This window comes from Notamacropus eugenii, chromosome 4 (assembly GCF_028372415.1).
Source record: "Notamacropus eugenii isolate mMacEug1 chromosome 4, mMacEug1.pri_v2, whole genome shotgun sequence".
Classification (NCBI taxonomy): Eukaryota; Metazoa; Chordata; class Mammalia; order Diprotodontia; family Macropodidae; genus Notamacropus; species Notamacropus eugenii.
Genome location: NC_092875.1, coordinates 12,979,972 through 12,995,791, shown reverse-complemented (window position 1 = coordinate 12,995,791; position 15,820 = coordinate 12,979,972). Strand labels below are relative to the sequence as shown.

Below are 15,820 nucleotides of genomic sequence, written 5' to 3'. Positions count from 1 at the left end.
GGATCTAGAGCTAGAAAGAACCTTCAAGAGCATGAGGTCATAGAACAAAAATGTTTCATTTAGAAGGGTCCTTGGAGACCAGCTAGTGCATTCCTCTCATTTTCCTTATGAGGAAACTGAAATCAGAGAGAGGTTGTGACTTACCCAGTACTTCACACCTAGTAGGTGTCATAATTAGGACTTCACACAGTTAACTTGGGTTTTACTGGATATATTTCCTTCTCAAAGATCAAACCTTCAACTCAATTCACTCTGGAGCTCATGGATTGAACAATAATAGGTTCCTGCTCAAGCACCACTTAATGGTGATTTTTTGGGGAGCCCTCCTGGCTCAAAGTGAATGTAAATAGTAACTGTCTCTCTTTTTTCCCCTCCCCATTTAATTTTTTAATCAAAGGGGTCATCCCTTGATTCACTTCTTTTTTTTTTTTTTATTTAGCTTTTAACATTCATTTTCACAAAATTTTAGGTTACAAATTTTTCCCCTTTTCTCCCCTCCCCCCCCAAACGCCAAGCATTCTAATTGCCCCTATGACCAATCTGCTCTCTCTTCTATCATCCCTCTCTGCCCTTGTCTCTGTCTTCTCTTTTGTCCTGTAGGGCCAGATAGCTTTCTATACCCCTTTACCTGTATTTCTTATTTCCTAGTGGTAAGAACATTACAGTTGATCCTAACACTTTGAGTTCCAACTTCTTTAGCTCCCTCCCTCTCCACCCCTTCCCTTTGGAAGGCAAGCAATTCAATATAGGCCAAATCTGTGTAGTTTTGCAAATGACTTCCATAATAGTTGTGTTGTATAGGACTAACTATATTTCCCTCCATCCTATCCTGTCCCCCATTACTTCTATTCTCTTTTGATCCTATCCCTCCCCATGAGTGTTGACCTCAAATTGCACTCTCCTCCCCATGCCCTCCCTTCTATCATCCCCCCCCACTCTGCTTATCCCCTTATCCTCCACTTTCCTGTATTGTAAGATAGGTTTTCATACCAAAATGAGTAGGCATTTTATTCTTTCCTTTAGTGGAATGTGATGAGAGTAGACTTCATGTTTTTCTCTCACCTCCCCTCTTTATCCCTCCACTAATGAGTCTTTTGCTTGCCTCTTTTATGAGAGATAATTTGCCCCATTCAATTCTCCCTTTCTCCTCCCAATATATTTCTCTCTCACTGCTTGATTTCATTTTTTTTTAAGATATGATCCCATCCTCTTCAATTCACTCTGTGCACTCTGTCTCTATGTGTGTGTGCGTGTGTGCATGTGTGTGTGTGTAATCCCACCCAGTACCCAGATACTGAAATGTTTCAAGAGTTACAAATATTGTCTTTCCATGTAGGAATGTAAACAGTTCAACTTTAGTAAGTCCCTTATGACTTCTCTTTGCTGTTCACCTTTTCATGGTTCTCTTCATTCTTGTGTTTGGAAGTCAAATTTTCTTTTCAGCTCTGGTCTTTTCATCAAGAATGCTTGAAAATCCTCTATTTCATTGAAAGACCAATTTTTCCCCTGAAGTATTATACTCAGTTTTGCTGGGTAGGTGATTCTTGGTTTTAGTCCTAGTTCCTTTGACTTCTGGAATATCCTATTCCATGCCCTTCGATCCCTTAATGTAGAAGCTGCTAGATCTTGTGTTATCCTGATTGTATTTCCACAATACTTGAATTGTTTCTTTCTAGCTGCTTGCAATATTTTCTCCTTGACCTGGGAACTCTGGAATTTGGCCACAATGTTCCTAGGAGTTTCTCTTTTTGGATCTCTTTCAGGCGGTGTTCTGTGGATTCCTTGAATATTTATTTTGCCCTCTGGTTCTAGAATCTCAGGGCAGTTTTCCTTGATAATTTCATGAAAGATGATGTTTAGGCTCTTTTTCTGATCATGGCTTTCAGGTAGTCCCATAATTTTTAAATTGTCTCTCCTGGATCTATTTTCCAGGTCAGTTGTTTTTCCAATGAGATATTTCACATTATCTTCCATTTTTTCATTCTTTTGGTTTTGTTTTGTGATTTCTTGGTTTCTCATAAAGTCATTAGCCTCCATCTGTTCCATTCTAATTTTGAAAGAACTATTTTCTTCAGTGAGCTTTTGAATCTCCTTTTCCATTTGGCTAATTCTGCTTTTGAAAGCATTCTTCTCCTCATTGGCTTTTTGAACCTCTTTTGCCAATTGAGTTAGGCTAGTTTTCAAGGTGTTATTTTCTTCAACATTTTTTTGGGTCTCCTTTAGCAGGGAGCTGATTTGCTGTTCATGCTTTGACTTCATGTCTCTCATTTCTCTTCCCAGCTTTTCCTCCACCTCTCTAACTTGATTTTCAAAATTCTTTTTGAGCTCTTCCATGGCCTGTGCCCATTGAGTGGGCTGGGACACAGAAGCCTTGATTTCTGTGTCTTTGCCTGATGGTAAGCATTGTTCTTCCTCATCAGAAAGGAAGGGAGGAAATGCCTGTTCACCAAGAAAGTAACCTTCTATAGTCTTATTTCTTTTCCCTTTTCTGGGCATTTTCCCAGCCAGTGACTTGACCTCTGAATATTTTCCTCACACCCACCTCACCTCCTGATCCTCCCAGCCAGTGTTTGGGGTCTGAGATTCAAATGCTGCTTCCAGCCTCAGGGCTTTGGGCGGGGGCAGGGCTGCTATTCAGTGTGAGATTAAATTCAGATGCTCAGGTGAGGGCAGGGCTGCCTCTCAGGCTCAGTTCCCTCAGGGAGTTTATGCACAGACCTTCAACAATGGATCCAGGCTCCTGCCTGCTTGGAGAGCCCTGGTCTGCCGCTGCCCCTCAGCTTCTGTCTCCCGAGGGGGCCCGAGCCATGGGGGCACCCCACTCCCCCCTCGACCCGCCAAAGGGACTCTCTCACAGACCCCCGTCACCTGTGGGTGGAGGTACTTGTGCGGCCGCTGGAGATCCCGTCCCTGAAGCCCGCTCGGATCTGTTCCTCTCGGTGCCGCGGCCACGGCAGGGCTGTACTCAGCTCCCAGTCCCGGCGCCCAGTCCGCAGCACGAGGGACCTTTTACGAGAGGTTTGCAGGTCTCTCCGGAACAGAAATCTCCCTCGCTCCAATGTTCTGTGGCCTCTGGGTGCAGAATTCGCCGTGAGTTACTTCTTTGTAGTTGTTCTATGGGTTGTGGGTTCGGAGCTATGTGTATGTGCGTCTTTCTACTACGCCATCTTGGCTCCGCCCCCCCCTTGATTCACTTCTTAAAGAGAACTATCCACTGAATGGGCGTTGCCTCACTCAAAGTGAGAACTTGAAAAGACCTTAGCTAAAACAGGTCAAGGTCTCCCACTGCATCCTGGGCCATATCCAGTTATCCTGATGAATATCTGGCTATTGGACTCAGATGGCTCTGGAGGTGAGGTGAGGCTGGTGACTTGGCACAGCCCTGCCTCACTCAAATCCAAGTCAATTGCAAGTCATGTCATCATCTCCTTGATGCCATGGTCCTCTTTAAGAATGAAGGACAAACCACACATACATCAGCTCATGTAAGTTTTCTTATGTTTCATGCTATTTCATATCCTTCATTTTTATGGTACAGTAATATTCCATTCATTCATGTACCGAAAGTTGTTTAGTCATTCCCTAATCAATGGGCATATCCTTTGCTTTCAGTTCTTTATGATCAAACTCCTATGAATATATTGGTTTCCATGGGATCTATATTTCTGTCTTTGATCTCCTTGAAGCAAATTCTTAATTGAGAGACCTCTGCCTCTTCTACTTTCTGGGCTTCAGTTTATTCACCTGTAAAATGAGGGAGTTGTGCCAGATGATATCAGCCAAGGTAGAAAGGCATGAGACCAAGAGTTCCCTTTGCGAAGGTTAATAGTTAATTAGTTTAAGATTCTGTGCTTTGACTGTCCAGGCAAGCAATGACTGAGCCTAGGTTCCTGCTAGAAAATGTGGTTATTTGAGAAAGTCTTCTTCACCTAAGACCGCCATCACACCTATAAGTTCATTTGTCCAAGTGCAAGACATACTTTGTATCTTTTCCCCTGAGGAGTTTTCCACTTCATTAAGGATGCAAGACTTACATATGTATCACAAAAAGTGGAGTAGCTAGTACAGTGTCATTATTTCCATTTTACAGATGAGGAAATCAAGGCCCAGAGTGGTTCTATGACTTGACTGAAAGCAGAATTCAAATCTGCTTTGTCTTGATGTCTAGTGCTTTGTCTATGACATCAAGCCACCTCCTCAACCTTAGAGGCTTGGCTGCCCAGGAAAAGTGTCTACCTTCACAGTGAACATGCCTTCTCTGTCCTTTCAGAGGGTGCCTTTTGGGGCTTGATTGTGGGACTCCTGATTGTACTGTCTTGAATGATTGCAGAGTTCTCCTATGGAGCAGGCAGCCATATGGAGTCCAGCATATCCCATGATCATCTGTGGTGTTCATTACTCCGACTTTGCCATTATCCTCTTTGTCATGTCCGTCATTGTCATTTTAACTGTCTCTCTCTTGATGAGGCCTTTCCCAGATATACATGTATCACTTTTTCATTCTCCTTCCATTGACAGTTGTCTTCCTGTTTCTTGTTTTGCTTCCACTCCACAAAATCTATGGAATTTGTTCTTTGTTATTTGGCAGCATTTATTTTTGATTTATTCAGCTTTTAAAGGAATAGGCAGTCATGGGTGACTTATGGCCTTCATCACTGAAGGGAGTACTTACATGAGGACATCCTACAATTTTTAGAGAGTTGGAGTAGAGCCCTAAACACACTCAGTCTGATTCTTCACTCTGGATTAATTCAAATCAATTCATCAAGTATTTATTAAATGTGTCTGTGCAAGGCACTACCCTAGGCGCTGGGGATGTAGATACAAAAACTAACCAGCCTTGTCCCCAAAGAGTTCACACTCTGCAAGAGATATACCATATATATACAATAGCTCAGTAAATACAAGGTGATTTCAGGAGATAGATGACATTAACCAAACACTTGGCCTCCCCAGAACACTCTGAGGTTAATGGGATAGAGTCTCACATCAGGCAATGCAGTCAGGCTTGGCTCTGATAAATCTTATCACAGATTCAGCCCTTTACAAAAAATGGACTCCAACCCCAAGCCACTCAGATATGGTACCAAGCATTGGAGCAGGTCAATTAGAAGCCGTAGTAGATAGACTTCTTGTCTTGGTGTCAGGGATTTCCTAGCTATATGACCCTGGGGAAATTATTTAACCTCTTTTTAGCTTCAGTTTTTTTCATCTGCAAAAAGGTGATGATAATGGGCACCTGCCTCCCCAGCTTGGGAACAGACTTTTTTCCCAATTTTTTTACCATTACAAATAGCGCTACTATAAATATTTTTGTACAGATAAATATTTCCTTCCTATCATAGATTTCCTTGAGAGCATAAATCTAGCAGTTGAATCACTGCATCAAAGTGGAAGAGCAATTCAGTAATCTTTTGGTATAGTTTTGCTTTTCCTCCTTTTTATTGGATCTGTGATTTCACTGGCATAGAGAACTTTCAGTGAGGAAACTCCACCTACCAATGCACATCGACATCTGCTCTATAAATTACAGTCTCAGAGAGTTTTCTATAGCTCCTAAGAAGTTAAACAACTTTCTAGAGTAACACTGTAATTTGTATCAGAGACAGGACTTGAAACTGAGTCTTCCTGAGGTCACCTCTCTATCCACTGCGCCTAGGTGGTGCAGTAGATAGAGCACCAGTGCAGGAGTCAGGAGAACCTGAGTTCAAATCTCACCTCAGACACTTGACACTCACTAGCTGTGTGACCTTGAACAAGTCACTTAACCCCAACTGCCTCATCCTGGGTTATCTCCAGTCATCCTGATGAATATCTGGTCACTGGATTCAGATGGCTCTGGAGAAGAAGTGAGGCTGGTGACCTGCACAGCCCTCCCTCACTCAAAACAGTCAAGTGCAAGTCATGTCATTATTTCTGTGATGGCATGGTCTTCTTTGGCAATGAAGGATGAACACACTGCTTTCCATATTGCTTTGTAAAAGCAGCTAGATCAATTCACAGCCAAGAGTGAATCAGTGTGCCTGATTTCCCAGTCTAGCTACCACTAACTGCCCCCCTCCCACCTCCTGAAAGATCTTTCCTTCACAGGGATCTGATATATCCCTTCTGGGAACTGTAGGTAGTCCAACAGCTATGTCCTGTTTGTTTCCCTTGGATAATCTGCTTCTGTTTTTCCCATACCCTCAGCTTTACCACCTGTGTTGGACTTTGAGGAACAGCAAGGAAGAGCACATTGCTCTGGATGCAAGTGATGAGAAGGAAGCCCCAGATGATCCTGAAGACAAGTTGGAAATAGGTGAGTTAGGACTCCAATTCTTTTTACAGACCTCAAATTATTTCTTCCCACAGTGATAGTAAGAGAACCCTTTCTGTGTAATTCAGCCTGGATTGGGGTGTAGAACCAGAATCAGAGAAGAGGTAGAATCAAAAACATGTTACTATGGTTATGCTGTCATAGTCATTCCCGCTTCCCTTATATTTTGTTAGTTAAGAAAAGGGAACTGGATTCCAGTCCCACTGACTTGCTGTATATTCTTGCTAAAATGATTCCTCATCCATGGGTCTCAGTTTTCTACTTTATAAAATGAGTTTGGACAGTATGGTCTTTTAGTGTATCAGGAAGAACCTTGGACTTGAAGTTGGAGGACTGGACTTGAACTTACTACTTTTGTGATTTCATCTCTTTGGGCCTCAATTTCCTTATCTGTAAAATTAGCAGCGGAGAGAGGGAGATACTAGATGATCCATAAGGTTTCTTTCAGTTGTGAAACTTATGAGCCTATAGCCATTTCCTTGTAAAATTCTGACAAAATTGGCCACGAATGCTAGAGCTAGCCTGAATGTATTCAGGAGCTGTCCATGGTTCTGAAACCAGAATCTGGTTCCCCAGAACAGGCTAGTGTATGTAGAACCCTTCAGCAATTCTGTCTTAGTAGCAAAAGAGCCTGTCATGTGCTCTGCTGGCTTACATGACTACTAACAAATATCATTCTCAGAATGGAGGGGAGAAATGAAAGTCACTGGTGCATTTAGTCCCAGATATATCAAAGCATGAACTATATAAAGCACCTGTCCCTAGATATGAGAGATACTAATCATCCATTCCTGGACTATGTGTAAAATAAATCAATAAATGATAAAATTATTACCATTCATAATTAATGCATTTTAATTCACTTTTTGAATTATTTATTTAATCTTATTTCCCACCAATTACTTGTAACATTGAGTTCCAAATTCTCTCCCACCCTCTTTCCCCTCCTCCCTAATTAAGAAAACAATCAATTTGACATGTTATACATGTTCAGTCATGCAAAATATGCTTCCTTTTAGTCATGTTGTGAAAGAAAACACAGACTCTCACCAAGGAAAATGAAGTAAAAAAAAGCATCCTTTGATCTTTCTCTTCGATCAGTTCTTTCTCTGTATGTAGATAGCATTTTTCATTATAAGCCCCTAGAAACTGTCCTGGATCATGTATTGCTAAGAATAGCTAAGTCATTCACAGCTGATAATCATAAAATATTGCTGTTTCTGTGTATGCTGTTGCCCTGGTTCTGCTCACTTCATTTTGCATCAGTTCATGTAAGTCTTTCCAGGTGTTTTCATAAACCATTCTGCTCATCATTTCTTATACACATAGTATTGTATCACAATAGTATACAACAAATTGTGCAACCATTTCCCAATTGATGGGCATCCCCTCAGTTCCCAATTCTTTGTAACCACTAAAAAAGATGCAATACTTTTGTACATGTAGGTTATTTTCCTTTTTGATTTTATCCCTTTGGAATAATTATGAATTTTAATAGGGTTTTTGATTGCAGAAGATACCTTAAAATCCTTTAGTTCAGTCCCATAATGAATCTCAGAAAAGTCATAGATTTTAGCATTGAGAAAGAGCTTGGAAAGAGGACTTGCTTAGGATCACACAGAAAGTAAGTAGTATAGTAATATTTGAACTCAGGTCCTCTGAATCTAAGTCCAGCACTGTTTCTACTATACCATCAGAGTCTCTGATGGAAGGATGACATAACTCTATCATTGTTACCATTCATAATGAATGATATGATACTACTAGATATCTCTGATATTAAGCCCTTACATTCATCAAGTGCTTTATAACTTACAAAAGCACTCTTATTCTCATTCATTCATGTGATCTTACAATGGTCCCATAAGGCAGCTAAGATAATGAGTATATTGATTATTTTCCATATGAGAAAAGGAGGTCCAGAGAGGGGAAGAAGTTTGCCTAGATTCTTAGTGAGAGATTAGAGACTAGAATCCTAGTCTACTGATTCCTACAGCAGGACTGACTCAGTTCTATGGGCATGACTCTCCTACATCCCCTCTGGAGAAGTGAAAGATGGTCAAGGAAGATAAAAGGAGAGAATCTGATTTCTGAGGTGGCAAGACTAACTCTGTTGATTTGAGACAAGTTAAGACCTAGAAAGATTTGAGACAAGTTAAGACCTAGAAACACCTTATTCCCTCAAAGAGATATCATGGAAAGATGAGACCCAAAGTTGAATAGCAAATTATCCCTGTTACTGTGCCATAGAACAACCTTTTGCATCCTAGTGCATTTTTCAAGAACACCTGTCTGAATTATGATCAGGTGACTTGGAGTGATTATCATTCTGGGCATTTGCAGAGAATCCATCCATATATCCATGCATCCACCCCTTCAACAGGAATTTATTAAGTACCTAATCTATGTCAGGCACCAGAAATTGCAAAGGCAAAAAAGAAAACGGTTCCTGCTGTCAAGTAGCTTACTTTATATGGGGGAGAGGGAATAATAGCAAATATAGCTAGCCTTTATATAGTGCTTTAGGGTTACACAGCTAATAATACAAATACAACCTCATTTAAGGAGCCAGAGAGGAGCAATTAGTTTCACAATTGAGCATATACGTATATTTTAGAAAGGGTTTAAAAAAACTCAATTTTTTCTTTTGATAAATTCATCACCTGGAGGCTTCTGTATAACCTGCGTTCCTCTGGGTGAACAGTAGTGTGGTTTAAGAACCATGGACAGCTTCCTGGGCACTTTCAAGCATTCTCCTGGATTTATAGTCAATTTTACCAACATTTCACAAAGTTATTGAAGAAATCCCAGGCTCAGAGGTTTCAGTGTTGAAGCCCTCCAAACCTAGCCACGTTCATTCTTTCCAACTTGGAAGGAATTTTCAGCGCTTTTACTCCATTATAATAGCCTTTGAGATCTCAGGATCACCTCCAGGTCCCAGTGTACTACAGGAGCAAGCTATTAGTGGAGGAATAAAATCGTTAGCACTAAATTCTATGGGAGAATTAGGGCATAAAAGGCCAACCTTGATGTCAGGACAATCTGTGTTCAAGCCTTTCCTCTGTCTTGTGCTGGTGGTGTAACCCTTGGCAAGCCACTTAACATCTCTGTGTCCTGGACAGTTTTATAAGACCTAAGTTGCAGGACAAGTTGCTAATATTCATCAGTAGAGGGCATTAAATCACTGGGGTCTCACTAAGTAAATGAAATCGTGAAGCTAGAAATAAACAGAAAAAGCTCTAAATCACTGCACAAAGATTTTTATGGTTGCAAATCACATGAGTGCTTAAACTGGAGTCAAGAGAACTGGTTTTCAATCTTGCCTCTTCCTTTTATCTACTGTGTCACTATGGGTAAGTTGAGCCTCAATTTCCTCATTTGCAAAATGGGAATAATAGTATTTACTTCACCAGGTTACTGTTAGCATAGAATGAAAAAATGTATAAAGTGTTTTGAAAGCCTTAAATTTCAAAATTATTATTATTTCCATTATTATTTTCTTATTACAACAAGTGTAAGTATCATTAGCCATACTGGAGAGCAAGGGTCCTAGACCAATGACTCAGGCTCTTTCCACTCCTATTTGCTCATCTCACTGCTGACAAGTTGGACACATTCCTGAAAAAATATTTTATATCATTTTCATTTCTGTAAACAAGGGAGGAAAAAAGTCAGTTTGGGACAGCTGGTAACCAGAGGGAAGGCTGCCCTCTTAATAGGAGACTGTCTACCTCTTTGCTGTTTGTAGGTTCCCCCACCCCCTAAGTCCCATAATTCTCTTGTGCTTTTTGACACAGAAGTCCCTCAAGACAATAAGAGCTGCTTCAGGAAGACATATGACATGTTCTGTGGACTGGACCAGGAGAAGGGGCCCAAAGTGACCAAGGAAGAGGAGGCTGCCCTCAAGATGAAGCTAACAGACACATCAGAGAAGCTTTTGTGAAGAAATTTTGTCAGCATCAATGGCGTCATCCTCCAGACTGTGGCTGTCTTCTGCCGTGCTTACTTTGCATAGATTCAGCTAGTTCTCTGCTGCAAACCAGGCTCCTGAAGGCCAGTCCCTCATCCTTTCTCCATCACTGAATTCCATACTTCTTTGTTGTGGGAGGAAGGAATACACTTGTAAATCATAACTAAGAATATGAGTGTACGTATGTGCACTTAGAGCCTATACAAATGAAAACATTTTGTCATCATTAAATTATGTTTCAAGCAAAGCGAAGAAAGGTGTATATATTAAAGCCCCTAAAGCAAGAGAGAAAGACTGCTTTAGTTTCCCTAAAGATTCAGCACTTACAATTGTGCTAGGTGCTGGGAAGATGAAGATAAAAAGGAAACAGTTCCTGAGGACGTGCAGCCTAGGGACTTTGGCTTCCATGAAATTGGCTGCATTTTGACCCTAGGAATCAGAGAAAACTTGTATGATAACTGTCAAAAGAGTTGGGGTAGTTGGTGATCCTGAGACTCAGAATCCAGAGGTTGGAGTTCTGGTTCTGCAATGACTTTCTGGGTTACCCTGAGCAAGTTTCTTTCCCTCTATGAGCCTCAATTTCCTCATTTGTAAAATGAGGGTATTAGACTAGTATCTTTCCAAGGACAGCCTTAACAATGTTCCAAAAGGGAACGGGCTACCTTCACAACTGATGAGTTGTTGCTCCTTGAGATATTCAAGCGAGGGGGAGGTAACCACTTGTTAGTCATACTATTATGGAAATCCCTTTCTCATGTGGGTTGGACTAGGTGGTCATTGAGGCCTTTTCCACCTCTCACATTCTCTGATTCTTTGACTGGATGGTCTCTGAAAGAAAGAGTAGGACTTAAATATGTCCTGTGGCACTGCCTGGCTATGTGACTCCCCTCTTCTTGCTGTTTCCTTTTATTTGTCAAGGACTTTTTGTATTTGTCACATGTTCTGGAAGGATTATATATCTGTTGTCAATGAAATAAAATGTTTTTGACCATTTCTGAGCCAGGTTCACTGAGTGCATCAGCAAAATGTGTAACAGAACAGCACAGTCTTTAGTCACAGGAATCCCTTTCAAGAGAAGAGTAAGTGTATTAAGTGTTGGAATGGGAATCAGGAAAAGGTGTGTTTGAATTCTGCCTCTGACACAGTAGCTGTGTGATCATAAGCAAATTACTTAACCTTAATGAATGCCAGTTTTCTCCTCTCTAAAATGGGTATAATAATATCTCTTATGCTCCTCTGTAGGATGGAGAGAAGGTCACAAACAGCATGTGTGAATGAAGGTCAATTTCAACTGCAGGAGTTCCCCAGATGTGAGGTGTGTATCCTCATTTCATTAACCTCAAGCAGAGATTCCCTTTGATATTTCTTTCCCACCTTAGTATTCATCCCAAGTCCCAGCTTATTATAGGCTTTAGGATGGGGAGCGAGAGAAAAACAGAATTCCAGGGATCCACAGATATCTTCCTGGGATAATCTCTCAATAGACTCTCAGCTATTCGGTGATGGCTTCCAGTTCAGCTCTTCTAATTGACCTAGGGTGGTTCAGCTTGAGGAATGATGAATGCGGCAGTTTGCATAGTGGGGTAGGGGTGGCTACATTGGTGGAAATAAGAAAGGAACACATTCTTCGTGGTGATTTGTGTACCATAAATGCTTGATGTTGATTGATTTTTGGAATTCACTACACAGAAGGTAGAATACCATTCATCTGATTCATAAACATTTATCAAAATTCTAAATATTTTGGTACATTTCTCTGTAAATTTTAAAATATGAATTTCCATATAATGAAGTATGTCTGTGTTTGGCAAATGGGACCAGGAAAAGACATATGGGATCACTTCATAATTCTCACAAGATAGTGTATTCTGTATTTTTCAACCAATTTCTTAGGGTATTTTGTGAATATTCTTCTATCTAGCATTCAGTTTTTACCTGCATATGTATGAGAGGGGTGTTCTTTTTCACAACAGGACTTCCTTTACATTAGCAGGAGAGGTGAGCTCACACTTAAGGTGGATGTGGTAGTGGTTGTGCAGATGTGTTCACAACCATGACTTCCTCTGCCTCTTTCCTAAGGGGGCAGGACTGGAAAAGCAACTTAGGGCACAACATCTGGGTATACCACTATGTGGCAATCAGAGCTTGAGTTGTTTCATTTCCATTCAGTTCACTTTTTAATTTTTCCACTTAGGGTATTTTATTTTATATTTTCCAGTTTCATGCGAGGATAGTTTTCAACATTCACTTTTACAAGATTTGGAGTACCATTTTTTTCTCTGTCCCTTCCCTCCATTCTCCCTGAAGATGGCATGCAATCTGACATAGGCTATACATGTACAATCATATTAATCATATTTCCACGTTGGTCATTGTTGAAAGAAGAATTAGAAGAAAAATTTAAAACCATGAGAAAGAAAAAAATATAAAATAGTTTGCTTTGATCTGCATTCCAGCTCCATAATTTCTTTTCTCGATGTGGACAGTATTATCTATCATGATTCGTTTGGAATTGTCTTACATCATTGAATTGCTGAGAAAAGCTAAGTCTATCAGAGCTGGTCATCTCACATTGTTGCTACTACTGTGTACAGTGTTCTCCTGGTTCTGCTCACTTCACTCAGAATCAGTTCATATAAATCTCTAGGTTTTTCAGAAATCTGCCTTCTCATCATTTCTTATAGAACAATAGTATTCCTTTACATTCATATACCATAACTTGTTTAGTCATTCCCCAATGGATGGGCATTCCCTCAATTTCCAATTTTTTTGCTTCCACGAAAAGAGTTGCTACAAATATTTTTGCACATGTGGGTCCTTTTCTCTTTTCCATGATCTTTTTGGGATGCAGACATATTAGTGGTATTGCTGGATCAAAGCATATGCATAGTTTTATAACCCTTTGGGCATTGTTCCAAATTACTACAACATTTATCATTTTCCCTTTTTGTCATATTAATCAATTTGATAGGTGTAGGGTGATATCTTAGAGTTGTTCTAATTTGCATTTCTCTAATCAATAGTGATTTAGAGAATTTTTTCATATGACTTTAGATATTTTTAATTTCTTCATCCGAAAACTCCTTGTTCATATCCTTTGACCATTTATCATTTGGAATCTTTTTCAGGAAATGTTTGGTGAATTCTTTCCATTTCTATTTTATCCTCTGTTTCTAGAATATCAGGGAAGTTTTCCTTGATAATTTTTTTGAAAGATGATATCTAGGCTATTTTTTATCATGATTTTCAGGTAGACCAATAATTTTAAAATTATTGCTCGTGGATACGTTTTCCAGGATATTTTTCCAATGAGGTACTTCACATCGTCTGCTATTTTTTTTCATTTCTTGGTTTTATTTTGTAATTTCTTGATTTTTCATAAAGTCATTAGTTTCCATTTGCTCCATTCTAATTTTTAAGGAATTATTTTTTTCAGTCAGTTTTTGAACCTCCTTTTCCATTTGCCTAATTCTACTTTTAAAGGCATTCTTCTCCTCATTGGTCTTTTGGACCTTTCTTGCCTTTTGGGTTAATCTATTTTTAAATGTGTTATTTTCTTCAGTATATTTTGGTTTTCCTTTAGCAAGTTGTTGACTCGGTTTTCATGATTTTCTTGCATCACTCTTATTTTCCTTTCCAATTTTTCCTCTACTTCTCTTACTCCATTTTCAAAACCCTTTTTGAGCTCTTCCATGGCCTGAGACCATTGCATATTTTTCTTTCAGATTATGGATGTAGGAGCCGTGACCTTGCTTTCTTGCTCCAGTTGTATGCTTAGATTTTCTTCTGGTTGAATGCTTCAGTCTTCCTTTTTGTAAGAAAATACCTTTTCACCAAGAAAGTAGCCTTCTGCAGTCTAATTCTCCCTTCCCCCTCGTTCCTTTTGGTCATTTCCCCAGTCAATCACTTGACTTTTGAGTTATTTGTTAAGTGGAGGGTGTACTGCTCCAAGTTTCAGGTGTTTTATGCAGCTATTTTCAGATATCTCTAGGGACCCATACATTCTTAATTCCTCCAAAATGGTATGATCACGTGGGAGGTGTTTACTAGTCTCCTGGCCTTCACTCTAGTCTGTGGGCAGCCACAAACACTATTTTCTGCCCTGGAACTGCGAGTAGGATTCCCTCTCCACAGTCACCACCAGCTCTGCCACACTAGTACACGTCTTTGCCCCTGGACCACCACCCAGGACTGAGACCCAGATCAGTTGCTCAATTCTCTCAACATCTGTAGGCAGTTGAGAGCTCTAGAAGCAGCTGCCTGCTGCCACAGTGGCTGGGACCACCCTGGGAGTGGAGTTGGAACATGTTCTTCTCTCTCCCAGGTGAGAAGGCTTTCCTACTGACGTTTGAATTTGTCTGGCATTTGTGGATTGAGAAGTCTGGAAGCCACCACAGCTGCTAGTGATTTAGTGCCCTGAGACCTACTCCGGAGCCCCATCCGTGTTGGTGCGGCCCATGTTGGGCTGTGCTCTACTCTGAATCTGGTGCAATAGACCCTTCCTGTCAGCCTTCCAGATTGTCTTGGGCTGGAAATCTGTTTCACAATGTAATTTTGTGACTTCTACTACTCTAGAATTTGTTTAGAGTAATTTTTTACAGGTATTTGAGGACTTTGGGGGGAGGTCTCAGGCAGGTATCTGCTTTTACTCTGCCATCTTGGCTCCAGGACAATTGTTTTTCGTATGAGATGTTTCACATTCTCTTCTCATTTTTCATTTTTTATATTGCATTGTATTATTTCTTGATCTCTTATAATTTTTTTGGCTCCCCCTTCCCCAATTCTGATTTTCAAGGAGTTGTTTTGTGTTTTAAGATTCTGGATCTCCTTTTCTAACTGGTTGACTTTCTTTTCATAATCTTCATGATTTTCTTGGATTGTTCTTACCTTTTTCATTAGTTTTTCCTTAATCTCTCTCATTTGATTTTTTAGTCTTTTTAAAAATTCTTCTGTGGATTCTTTTTGGGCAGGTGACCATTTGACATTACTCTTTGGGGAAGAAGAGGTTTCCTTTGCTTCAGTAAGCTCCTCTGAATATGAACTCTGGTCTTCTCTATTTCCCTAATAACTCTTAATGGTTGGATTCTTTCTCCTTTGCCTGTGCATTAAAAAATTGTTGTAGCTTATTTTTTGTATTCATCTCTATTCCTGCGATATGGGACATGGTGCCTCTGGCCCCAGATCCTCTTTCAGTTATCCCCTGTGGCCTGGAACTGAAACCAAGATCTTAAGCCTCCTGTAATTGCCCAGAGCCAGTGGCATTCCACCCCACTGCTTCTGCACTCACCAAGCATGTGCTGATTCCTTCCCCATCTTGGTAGCACAGCTGGGTCTGGTGTTCCTTGTCAGTAGAGGTCTTCTTGTTCTTCCCTGGCTTAGACACCAAACTCTCCTCGTTATTGTAAGCACAAACAGGGTGGGGTTTTTGTTATTATTTCTTAGAATTTAGTTTTCTGGATTCATGGCCAGAACAATCTGTTTCCTAGGCCTATGCTAAAATTGTAAACATCTGAAGGATCAGTCAATTACTCCTT

The 15,820-nt window shown here is 40.3% G+C and overlaps 1 pseudogene; it reads left to right on the top strand.

Annotated features, from left to right (window-relative positions):
• The window catches only part of LOC140502160 (sodium/glucose cotransporter 1-like), a 49,923-nt pseudogene extending 39,592 nt beyond the window's left edge, over window positions 1–10,331 (top strand).
• Window positions 10,332–15,820: the final 5,489 nt, after the last annotated feature.